Raw genomic sequence first — 13,368 nt, 5'->3', positions numbered from 1 at the left:
GGAATGCTCATCAAACACTTATTTGGAACATCCCACAGGTGAACAGGCAAATTGGGAACAGGTGGGTGCCATGATTGGGTATAAAAGTAGATTCCATGAAATGCTCAGTCATTCACAAACAAGGATGGGGCGAGGGTCACCACTTTGTCAACAAATGCGTGAGCAAATTGTTGAACAGTTTAAGAAAAACCTTTCTCAACCAGCTATTGCAAGGAATTTAGGGATTTCACCATCTACGGTCCGTAATATCATCAAAGAGTTCAGAGAATCTGGAGAAATCACTGCACGTAAGCAGCTAAGCCCGTGACCTTCGATCCCTCAGGCTGTACTGCATCAACAAGCGACAGTGTGTAAAGGATATCACCACATGGGCTCAGGAACACTTCAGAAACCCACTGTCAGTAACTATAGTTGGTCGCTACATCTGTAAGTGCAAGTTAAAACTCTCCTATGCAAGGCGAAAACCGTTTATCAACAACACCCAGAAACACCGTCGGCTTCGCTGGGCCTGAGCTCATCTAAGATGGACTGATACAAAGTGGAAAAGTGTTCTGTGGTCTGACGAGTCCACATTTCAAATTGTTTTTGGAAACTGTGGACGTCGTGTCCTCCGGACCAAAGAGGAAAAGAACCATCCGGATCGTTATAGGCGCAAAGTTGAAAAGCCAGCATCTGTGATGGTATGGGGGTGTATTAGTGTCCAAGACATGAGTAACTTACACATCTGTGAAGGGGCCATTAATGCTGAAAGGTACATACAGGTTTTGGAGCAACATATGTTGCCATCCAAGCAACGTTACCATGGACGCCCCTGCTTATTTCAGCAAGACAATGCCAAGCCACGTGTTACATCAACGTGGCTTCATAGTAAAAGAGTGCAGGTACTAGACTGGCCTGCCTGTAGTCCAGACCTGTCTCCCATTGAAAATGTGTGGCGCATTATGAAGCCTAAAATACCACAACGTAGACCCCCAGACTGTTGAACAACTTAAGCTGTACATCAAGCAAGAATGGGAAAGAATTCCACCTGAGAAGCTTAAAAAATGTGTCTCCTCAGTTCCCAAACGTTTACTGAGTGTTGTTAAAAGGAAAGGCCATGCAACACAGTGGTGAACATGCCCTTTCCCAACTACTTTGGCACGTGTTGCAGCCATGAAATTCTAAGTTAATTATTATTTGCAAAAAAAAAAAAAAAGTTTATAAGTTTGAACATCAAATATCTTGTCTTTGTAGTGCATTCAATTGAATATGGGTTGAAAAGGATTTGCAAATCATTGTATTCCGTTTATATTTACATCTAACACAATTTCCCAACTCATATGGAAACGGGGTTTGTACAAAAGCATCCTAAAACTGCCAACGACACTCCATTTACATGCCGTGACCTGCTTCTTGACCAAGCTAGAGCCACATTGTTAATGTATTGCCTTTGTATTGTTGTATAGATTGTGATTGAAGTAAGAACGAGGCACTACTTTTTTGGCGTAGCGCCTCAGGCTACAAATCTGGATTTGCAGCTGATGAATCAACTTCAATTTGGAAAAGTTTGAAACTTGGAAATTCCACACGCGACAGGCAAAAAAAATCCAGACTGACTGAGCAGTGGATACTGGCTCTAAACTTAGACCCGCTAGAATCGTTAAGAAAAGGCAGCAAGATGCTTGCTTTTTTTTTTTTGCTCCCAGCATTCACATTTTATCTGAGAAGTGAGGACTATGCTGAATTTACCAGTATGGTGCTGAGAGATACAACCATCTCATCAGTTGGCATCCCAGTGAGAGCGGACATTATGAATAGCTGATTTGTTATGCTGTTATTTTCTTGATGAAACGGTTAGACCTTGGCAATAGTACTTCATGATGAGTTAGTGTTCCCCTGCAGATGGATCTGCTCAGCACCACGCTTCCCACGTATATTCAATCTTAAACAGATAATGGATCATCACTTGTCCCCAAGTAGTCATTGTTGTTTCTCGAAGTCTGCCATGATTAGTGACAGCAAACACAGAACGCACTCTCTAGGCCAGGGGTGTCAAACGTACGGCCCGCGAACAGGTTTCATCCGGCCCGCGGGATGAGTTTGCTAGTTTGAGTATAAAAATGAGCCGAAATTTTTGAATGAAAGAAACTGCCGTTCTAAATGTGTCCACTAGATGTCGCAATAGCAATTCTTTGGCTCTTTGTAGATTATGCTGCATATGTAAAAAAATAAAATAAACCACATACCATCCTGTAATTTGATTTTGATATAATTGTTTTATTTTGATGGATTGAAAATTAACACCAATGAGATGACTGAAAGTATAAATAACGACAAATAAAGATAGAATATTAACTGCAACTTGTAAGTGTAAAAAAGAAAACCCAACAACATTATGATTTGTACATTTTAAGAATGTGCTTGTTCTGTTTTTAACCAAAGAAAACAATCTGAAGTTGTCTTTATTTTTAAGTTATCGTGCCATGATTTTACCAATCCAGCCCACTTGGGAGTAGATTTTTCTCCATGTGGCCCCCAATCTAAAATGAGTTTGACACCCCTGCTCTTGGCTGTTTTTGTTGATGGAAGTAAAGTAAAGTTAAGTTAAAGTACCCATCCCCTTGTTCACCACCTGGGAGGTGAGGGGAGCAGTGAGCAGCAGCGGTGCCGCGTCCGGGAATAATTTTTGGTGATTTAACCCCCAATTCCAACCCTTGATGCTGAGTGCCAAGCAGGGAGGTAATGGGTCTCATTTTTATAGTCTTTGGTATGACTCGGCCAGGGTTTGAACCCACAACCTACCGATCTCAGGGCGGACACTCTAACCACTAGGCCACTGAGTAGGTTGTAAGTAAGTAAGTAACGTTAATTGCTCTGCGCTTTGTGAAATCAACGCCAGGAAAAAAGTTGCGGTAATGCTTAAATAGACCAAAGTACTGTAAATATTACATGTTCTCATGAATGGGCCTGCTACCCCATGGTTACAGCATGTATGTCAAATGTTGTGGGATGTTTTGTAAAGTGCTTCATTGGCGGGTATAGGTCAATTCTCATTACCTGCAATGTTGGCGGCCTTGTGCTAGCAGTTTTTGACTGTCTTGAACGCACAGAAAAGGGAAAGACGTGTGTTTTTGTCTCACATCGGGATTGTGAATAATGGGCAAAATCTTAATTTATTTTAAAAAGTGCAGTTGTCCTTTAAGAAACCAACATTTGCGGGCTATTCTGTAGCTTAGTCTGTATCGTCCGTTTTCTCGTCAGCCTTAGACTACTACAGCATGAGTAAAAAGTTACCATAACTAAAAAAAAAAAATCGGATAAATGATTAAGTCATCTTTTTTGCAAATGACTCCCATAAGCTCTTGACTTGTTAATGCTGATTGTGATGTTACTCGATATCAATTTAATGCAAGTATAAGCTGCTAATGTATAAGCTTTATTTTTTTTATAAATAATGTGAATGAGGTGGTCAGTTCTTTATGTAAGTTCAACTCAAGTAATGAAACCACAGGCTTCATTTGAGTCTGTTTGTGTTCGACAATGATTGTATTATTCTGTGTGAGTTATAGTTCCAAACTTTTTAACTCAGAGTGGGGGGCACTGAAAATGTTTATATCGATATGATATCAAGTAGCTAGAGATGCACGATAAATATCGGACCGATATGAGGAATTACGACACCATGCCAATAGATACACTAACATTAAAAAATAGCTTAGATTTCTTTTAAACGCTCCAATGAGGCGATACTACCTGCACTTTGCTATCTATTTTGGCTTGGAAAAAATATATGTGTATCCTAACAAGTACCGTATTTTCCGCACTATAAGGCGCACCGGATTATTAGCCGCACCTTCAATGAATGGCATATTTCATAACTTTGTCCACCAATAAGCCGCCCCGGACTATAAGCCGCGCCTACGCTGCGCTAAAGGGAATGTCAAAAAAACAGTCAGATAGGTCAGTCAAACTTTAATAATATATTAAAAACCAGCGTTCTAACAACTCTGTTGACTCCCAAAATGTACGCAAATGTGCAATCACAAACATAGTAAAATTCAAAATAGTGCAGAGCAATAGCAACATAATGTTGCTCGAACGTTAATGTCACAACACACAAAATAAACATAGCGCTCACTTTCTGAAGTTATTCTTCATTCGTAAATCCTTCGTCTTCGGTGTCCGAAGTGAAAAGTTGGGCAAATTTACGATCCACTGGCAGATGTTGGCGTCGTCTGGCGCTGCCTCCTCGTCTTAGTGAAGGTGTGTTCGCCTTCTGTCATCCATTGTTCCCACGCAGTTAGCAGTCTAGCTTCGAATGCCCTGTTGACACCAATATCTAGCGGCTGGAGGTCTTTTGTCAATCCACCCGGAATGACGGCGAGTATTGAATTAAGCGCGTAAGCGTGTCTCTTAATGTGCTGTTATGAGCTAGCAAATATAACAACTACACTACCCAGCATGCAACGATAGTTACGAGCATGCGCGGTAGCCCTGAGAAGCGTTGTATGCTGGCAGTTAGAATGTGGTTATGAGCACGCTGTGAGTAAACGTTGAGAACTCAGTTAACACGCCTCGTCTGCATTATTTATAATTAGACAGACAACACACTTAATAGGAGCCATTTTGGGGTCTTTACATAAACACACAAATGGAAATGAAACGTCACATATCCCAGCATGCACCGCGCGCTTCTTCTACGGGGAAAAAAGATGGCGGCTGTTTACCGTAGTTGCGAGACCTAAACTTTATGAAAATGAATCTTAATATTTATCCATATATAAAGCGCACCGGGTTATAAGGCGCACTGTCAGCTTTTGAGAAAATTTGTGGTTTTTAGGTGCGCCTTATAGTGCGGAAAATACGGTAACCACTAATTAATACTTCAGAATTTTTGAATGCTTTTTGCTATTTAGCATTTCATTTGTTGATCATGATACTAATCAAAATAAAACACAGGACAATGTATGTCTCAACAAGCTCATTTATGAACAATTTAACAATATACGAATACAACAAAATAGGGCAATGTAACAATACAGTACCAACAAAAACAACACAATTATTGTTTGAGAAATAAAGTCAGATTTCCAAATTAAGTAAACAACAGCAACAACAACTTTTGACTTTTATTCAAATCCTTTGTCTTTTTGTCCCCAAAGCCTTACTATGTCCAAGAACATACCCCCTGACTTTGTAAAAAAAAAAAATGCAAACATACCAGAAATATAACTATGTAACATAGTTGCATAGTTGCTCTGCAGCATTGTGTGGACATCGGGGGCGGTACCTCTGGATTGGCGCAGACCGGGGTGGTGGTTCCTCTCTTTAAGAAGGGGAACCGGAGGGTGTGTTCCAACTATCGTGGGATCACACTCCTCAGCCTTCCCGGTAAGGTCTATTCAGGTGTACTGGAGAGGAGGCTACGCCGGATAGTCAAACCTCGGATTCAGGAGGAACAGTGTGGTTTTCGTCCTGGTCGTGGAACTGTGGAACAGCTCTATACTCTCGGCAGGGTCCTTGAGGGTGCATGGGAGTTTGCCCAACCAGTCTACATGTGCTTTGTGGACTTGGAGAAGGCATTCGACTGTGTCCATCGGGAGGTCCTGCGGGGAGTGCTCAGAGAGTATGGGGTATCGGTCTGATTGTGGCGGTCCACTCCTTGTATAATCAGTGTCAGAGCTTGGTCCGCATTGCCGGCAGTAAGTCGGACACGTTTCCAGTGAGGGTTGGACTCCGCCAAGGCTGCCCTTTGTCACCGATTCTGTTCATAACTTTTATGGACAGAATTTCTAGGCGCAAGCAAGGCGTTGAGGGGATCCGGTTTGGTGGCTGCAGGATTAGGTCTCTGCTTTTTGCAGATGATGTGGTCCTGATGGCTTCATCTGGCCAGGATCTTCAGCTCTCACTGTGTCGGTTCGCAGCCGAGTGTGAAGCGACTGGGATGAGAATCAGCACCTCCAAATCCGAGTCCATGGTTCTCGCCCGGAAAAGGGTGGAGTGCCATCTCCGGGTTGGGGAGGAGACCCTGCCCCAAGTGGAGGAGTTGAAGTACCTAGGACTCTTGTTCACGAGCGAGGGAAAAGTGGATCGTGAGATCGACAGGCGGATCGGTGCGGCATCTTCAGTAATGCAGACGCTGTATCGATCTGTTGTGGTGAAGAAGGAGCTGAGCCGGAAGGGAAAGCTCTTAATTTACCGGTCGATCTACGTTCTCATCCTCACCTATGGTCATGAGCTTTGGGTTATGACCGAAAGGACAAGATCACGGGTACTCTCCCTTAGAGATAGGGTGAGAAGCTCTGCCATCCGGGGGGAGCTCAAAGTAAAGCCGCTACTCCTCCACATCGAGAGGAGCCAGATGAGGTGGTTCGGGCATCTGGTCAGGATGCCACCCGAACGCCTCCCCCGAGAGGTGTTTAGGGCACGTCCAACCGGTAGGAGGCCACGGGGAAGACCCAGGACACGTTGGGAAGACTAAGTCTCCCGGCTGGCCTGGGAACGCCTCGAGATCCCCCGGGAAGAGCTGGACGAAGTGGCTTGGGAGAGTGAAGTCTGGGCTTACCTGCTTAGGCGGCTGCCCCCGCGACCCGACCTCGGATAAGCGGAAGAAGATGGATGGATAACTATGTAACAATGTGACACACAGATAGTTGTGAAAATAACATAGAAGAGAACTAAAAAATATTGATTTCATGATGCCGGTATCGATTCGTTTGTGATACTACCATTGCTATCAATACATCGATATTTGGATCAATACATCGATATTTGGATCAATCCTCCCAACCCAACTGTTAACTAGACAATCTACTGGTTTTAGCTTTGATCAGCAGAAACTGTGCACTCTTAAGGTTGTTGCATTAGGATGATAAACCGTACTCAAATTGTGGCTATCTCTATATGATGGCATGGTTTAGGCAATAATCCTTTATCAATAAATTAAAATGCCAAACTGTGCTGTTCCAAATCAAGAATGAAAGATGAAGATGGATGTTATGACATGAAAAAGTGCATTAAGAGGTTGCCAAATACGACTGATAGGTTGCAGAAGGGGTACTTAACTTTCCCAGTCAACAAAGGTATTTGTTATTTTTACTAATCTATAGTATTTGTATTTAATGTCTTAGAAGATATCCCTTTCTAATTAAAGCTGTTTACAATGCATTATTCGGTGTCCATATTATCAGGAATATTACGTATACTGTATGTAGCTGAGACGCACCAAAGGTCAGAGTATTGATGTTGCTCTTGTCGTGTCGTGTCGTGTCGTGTGTGTGTGTGTGTGTGTGTGTGTGTGTGTGTGTGTGTGTGTGTGTGTGTGTGTGTGTGTGTGTGTGCGTGTGTGTGTGTGTGTGTGTGTTTTATGCAGGTCAGCACTTTGTAGAAATTGCTATCGTATACATTTCTAGTTATATATTGGCAAATACATGCCAACTGAAATGTATTTTAAATTTACTTTTACACTTTACTAAATGGAAAGACTTTATTCCCTTTAAACAACATTTAACATAATCTATGCGAGCATTTTCCGTCAAGTTGTTCACCACCCCAGCCAGGAACCCCAGGAAGAAGAACATCGTCTTCTGTTGCAGCTAATGGTTAATGGGGATCCAAATTAAATAAATATAATCAGGTATTAAATGACACTGAACCCTTTATTTATTCCTTACAACTTCAGGGTAGGATTTTGCAATTTATTGCACTTTAGTGTTGACTTCTCTCACTTACCTTAAAAACAAAAAAAAAACCTCTTCAGGTGTGTGACTACAGTTATTTATCATATTTTGGCATACTGTATTAATCAGGGCTGTCAAAAAGAACAAATTAACTCATGTGATTAATTACACAAATTGATCGCATGTATGAACACAGATTATTTACAAAATGTATTTTGAGCGCACATTAGAGATGCGCGGTTTGCGGACACAACCGCGGAGTCCGCGGATTATCCGCGGATCGGGCGGATGAAATTAAAAAAAATAAGATTTTATCGGCTCGCGGGTCGGGTCGGGCGGATTAATTAGATATTTTTTTTTTTTTTTTTTGCGGGTGGCAGTTAAACCAATTGGGAAATATATATACATAGTTAAATGTTGTTACCCACATACGAAAAACGAGCAGGCACCTGCAGCATATGCCACAACAGAAGAAAAAAAAAGAAAAGAGATGGGACACTTTTACGGAGCGGAGAAGGGACGCCTCGCCGGGGTCTGGGACCGAGGCCCCTTCCCCCGAGAGGGCCCCACCGGGAGCCGTAGCTGAGGCGATCCGCGAGAAGGGCCCGACGCACGTCCAGGGTCACTACCGCGCCCACCGCACCGACACCCCGCCTCGTCCGCTTTCGCCGCGGCCGGCGTCACGCGCAGCAGGTAAGCAGTTTACCTGCCCGCCACCCCCGTGGCCGGGGGCTCGTAACATGGGTCACTCCGCGCGCTCCGCCCGCGCAGCTTACCTGCTTGCCACCCCTGTTGCCGGGGGCGCGTAAAAGGGGTCACTCCGCGCTCAGTGCGCTCACGAAAGGGGTGGGGCTCACCCTGGTTGATATAGAGAGCAGGACGGTGGCCATGGAATTTCTTTTAAGGTTTGTGATAAACCATCAAACTCATTCGTTAAAAGGACTCTATAGTAATATAAAGCGAAATTTTCTGGACATTATCATGCAAGAAAAGTTTATTTTTGGGATCGCGATCACCGCGTAATGATTTTTAAAGGTTGCATTACATTATTAACTGTCCCATGTGATCAGCCAGTGCGATTGGAAGTCCATGCTCAATTATTGCCTCCGTAAATAAAACTTCGGCATTTATCACATCCAAAGAATCTGTTTGGGCGACGAAAAACGTTGAAAGTTTTCCACTTGTATCGCTAGCAACGGCATTAGACTTGTGTTTTTTTTGTCCCAACGTGGTCTTTTACATCGCTAATTCCTCCGTGTCCGATCGAAAAATCTTGTCTGCACAAGGTGCAATTCGCGTAGTTTTCACCCTTTTTTTTTTTTTTTAATTAATATTAGATATATAACAACGGGCGGATGGCGGGCGGATGCAGTTCAGATCAAACGTTACATCGGGTGGATGGCGGATGGATGACGACTTTCTGACGCGGTTGCGGATGAGATAAATTGCCTATCCGCGCATCTCTAACGCACATGCTCCTTTACATTAACCGTGGATGGCTACCTAAAAGGCAGCGTGGGTCGCCATGCGGTCATTGATGCGGTCAATGCCTACACTGCTGCAATTTCGCTTCAAAATACACCCAGACGGGGCTTTAGATGAAGCTGTTACCAAGTTTTGAGCAAATACATTTAAAAAAATGTTTGTGTATGACATTCTAACAATACAATTACATTTATATCAAAATATAGTTGTTTTTTTAGGTTAATTTAGATTATGCAAGCAAGTTTACTGTGAATAACCACAATTCATCCAAATTCAAAAGTGTGATTAATCTGATTAAAAATTCCCTACATTTATGAAGGGAAATGTTGGATTTTTTTTTGCTATTAAAGTCTCAAACGTGTAATGAACAGGAATGTAACGGTTGCCGGTATTAATGATGAACTGCAGTAAAATTCCCGACGGTTAGTAGTCTTCGCCTGCGATTGTGATAACAGGTGATCACCATCCCTACTATTGAACTCTTCTTAAAATCTAGAATGTAAACATTATATAATTAAAAAGCGTATATATAAATGTCTTTAAATATATTGTAAATAACTATTATTTACCTTTAAAATCAACTATGGACACAACAAATAATGTGCATCATTCTCAATATTTTTTTGGTCTATCTCACAAAATTGGGAACTTGATGGCAGTTTTGGCTTACCTCCCACTGCCCCTCTGCATCCAAACTGCCTGTAACGCTTTGATTGATTAGTGATCAATAGGAAGGGCGTGTCAGGTTTCATTGCCTGCTTTACTTCCGCTTTATAACACCCCTGCTTTAAAAAAAAACAAAAAAAACGTAGAGTGTCATGTAGCAGTTGCATGACAACGCTATATGTCGTGAACCCGTGTATTGCATCAGTGTCATTGCAGATCCATTTGCTGGGTTAAACACAAAACATGAGAGATGGCGCCGATGCAAATCAATTTCACCCAATATTGCACAATCTTAGTCTTGATGCAAGCATGGAGACTCTGTTCTCAGGTAATTTAGCCAAACTGTCAATCAAAGACAGACCTGGTCAGCATGTCAGTGGGAAATTGACAAATGTAATTCTTCATGTGTACTTATTAGGGACCGAGTCCCTTTGGGACAGAGGACCCTATTGTATTTCTAGCGTTTTATTATTATACCGCCGCCTCTTTGAGCTGTAATTTGACCGCTTCTAAACTCACCAAATTGGACACACACATCAGGACTGGTGAAAATTGCGATCTAATCAAAAAACCAAACCCCAAAACTCAAAATTGAGCTCTAGCGCCCCCTAGGAAGAAAACACAGACAAAACTGCCTGTAACTCCCAGTAGGAATGTCGTAGAGACATGAAACATATGTAGGTCTCACTTAGACCTATATTTCATACACTGACAACCCCCAGCAAAAATCTACAGGAAGTTTGCAATTCCCCCTTCAAAACAAAAGTTGTGTAAAAACAGTCACCTTTTTTCAAACATTATCTCCTCTGAGCGCGATTGTCGTGTCGGCTTCAAATTAGCACAGGAGAGAGATTGAACCCTTCTGATTAAAAGTTGATGAAAGAGTTGTAATTACTGCTTCGGTTTGGATTTTATGGGCCCTCAGAGTCGGTCCCGTCCATCGCTGCTTGCAGCTTTAATTATTATTGTTATCGATCCCCAGGAGAGATTATGTTTAGCACTCCGAGACATTAGAGCAACAGTTCTGGGGTTCAGTTCTTGCTCAAGGGCACCACAGCAATGGTTGGGACGTAAACTGGCCACTCTGTAGCAACCAGTCCCCCATCCTCTGTAGCAGGTGCGAGTAACATGCCGTCACCCTAAGAGTTGTCAAGATCACTGTTTCTATGTTAACCAATTCGTATTTCTATGTTTTTCTACCACTATGACTTTCTGTTCAGGCTGGATTTCAAAATTGAGCCACATTTCTAACGTTGTAATAGTTTGGTGACCCCCCGCCCTCAAGCAGTTTCCCACACCATATACTCTTTGCTTCACAAACATGTACAGAAACTATAACTTTGTGATTGTCAGCGCAGCCAATATGACTGGATGAGTTTGTTTGTTTACAGAATATAAACAACTATCTGTTATATATGCTTTTGCTATGCTATTCTCCCTCTTAATTGACTTTAGATATCAAGGACAAGTGACACTATGTAATACTATTGATTCAATTCCAATAAATCATGTGAAAGAAAACCAAACTGCTACTTTTGTGTTCAATTCAAATATTGATATTCATTTTGGGCATTTTTACAAATAGAAATATCCTCATCTCTTGTTAATAATACATGTAAATGTGAACATATGGACCGCACTCCTTTATACGAGTTTATTAAAAATTACTTAAATAATAATAAATGTATGCAGATTATTAAACCATAATAAAACTATATTTCAACACAATTACATCAGTAGTAAGTGTAGTAAAAAGGAGTTTTGTGCAGATGTATATGTTTTTGGACCACAAATCATATACTTTATACAGGTGCATCTCAATACATTAGATCAGTGGTTCTTAACCTTGTTGGAGGTACCAAACCCCACCAGTTTCATATGCGCATTCACCGAACCCTTCTTTAGTGAAAAATTAAATGTTTTTTTTTTCAAATTCAAGACAAAGTTATATGTTTTTCAAAGCAACAAAGACTTAATTTAGAGTTTTTGGGACACTAGGGGAACATTCTAAGTAACAAAGACTTAATTTAGAGTTTTTTGGACACTAGGGGAACATATTCTAAGTAACAAAGACTTAATTTAGAGCTATTTGGTTAGGGTTAGGGTTAGAGGGTTAGGCTTATAATAAGGCCATGCCGAATAAGGCATTAATAGGTACTTAATAATGACTAGTTAAGAGCCAATATGTTACTAATTTGCATGTTAATAAGCAACTAATTAATGGTGAATATGTTCCCCATACTAAAGTGTTACCATGTTTTTTTACTGGTGCATAAAATGAACCGTGCATGAACATCACCTTGTTCGCACAACAAAACCAACACAGTGCATAAACTCACAACAAATTACACACCTGCAAATCAGTGTGACTTCTGCTGTTGCCGTATCCGTAATACGCCGATAGGGAGAAGTTTTTATTTACACGATGAGTCGGGTGTGTCTTGACCTCCGCCGAACCCCTGAGCCCGACTCACCGAACCCCTAGAGTTCGATCGAACCCAGGTTAAGAACCACTGCATTAGGGTCAGCAACCAGCGGCTCTTTAGCTCCAACCTAGTGGCTCCCTGGAGTTAAAAAAAAGAAAATCATACAAATGTTTGTTTTAATATGGTTTCTTTAGAAGGACAAACATGACACAAACCTTCCTAACTGTTAGAATATTTATATTAAACATGCTTTACTGACGAGAGTATTTGACGAGCGCCGTTTAGTCCTAATTTCGGCGGTCTTTGAACTCGCCTTAGTTTGATTACAAGTACAACTTTCTACGACACTGCCACGGAAAAACGTGTTTTATGCCACTCCTTCTTTGTCTCATTTTGTCCACCAAACTTTTTGTGCTGTGCATGAATGCACAAAGGTGAGCTTTGTTGAAATTATTGACTTGTGTGGATGCCAATCAGACATATTTGGTCACTGCATGGTTGCAAGCTAATCGATGCTACTGTGCTATCTAGACTAGCTGTATGTACACATTGCAACATTATGCCACGCTTGTAGGTATATTTGAGCTCATTTAATTTCCTTTACTTATGTCCTTTCTGTATTTCATTTATATTTGCATGTCTCATGACACAATATCTGTATGTAACATTGGCTGCATTTCTGATAGTTGTTTGTGTTCCATGTTGTTCCAGACCACAGCAAACGTTACCCAACTTGCTAAGCCTGCCGTTTCCTTTATCTTGGACACACACATTTATACCTTTGGCCATTCTATGCCAGGAGTTATCTCACCCTCTGAGAAGCCACTGTTTTTCTAATGTTTTCCAATAGTGTAAAAATGTGTAGATTACTGTCAACATTTCTGTCAACATGTGACACGCATAGTCATTTTGATAGTAGGCTAATATACTGTAGACACTTAGGTCATGTGTTGCCTTCATTATAACACTTGTACAAGGCTTTTATTTGTTGGAAGCTCCAGACAGATTTTTTTAAATTTTTGGTCCAATGTGGCTCTTTCAACATTTTGGGTTGCCGACCCCTGCATTAGAATATGGTGCCAAAATTATTTGATGAGTGCAATACCGACTAAGCGACTAATTAAGAGCTCAGG

Source organism: Nerophis lumbriciformis, linkage group LG30 (assembly GCF_033978685.3).
Source record: "Nerophis lumbriciformis linkage group LG30, RoL_Nlum_v2.1, whole genome shotgun sequence".
NCBI classification, from domain to species: Eukaryota; Metazoa; Chordata; class Actinopteri; order Syngnathiformes; family Syngnathidae; genus Nerophis; species Nerophis lumbriciformis.
Note: the sequence above shows the minus strand (reverse complement) of the source record.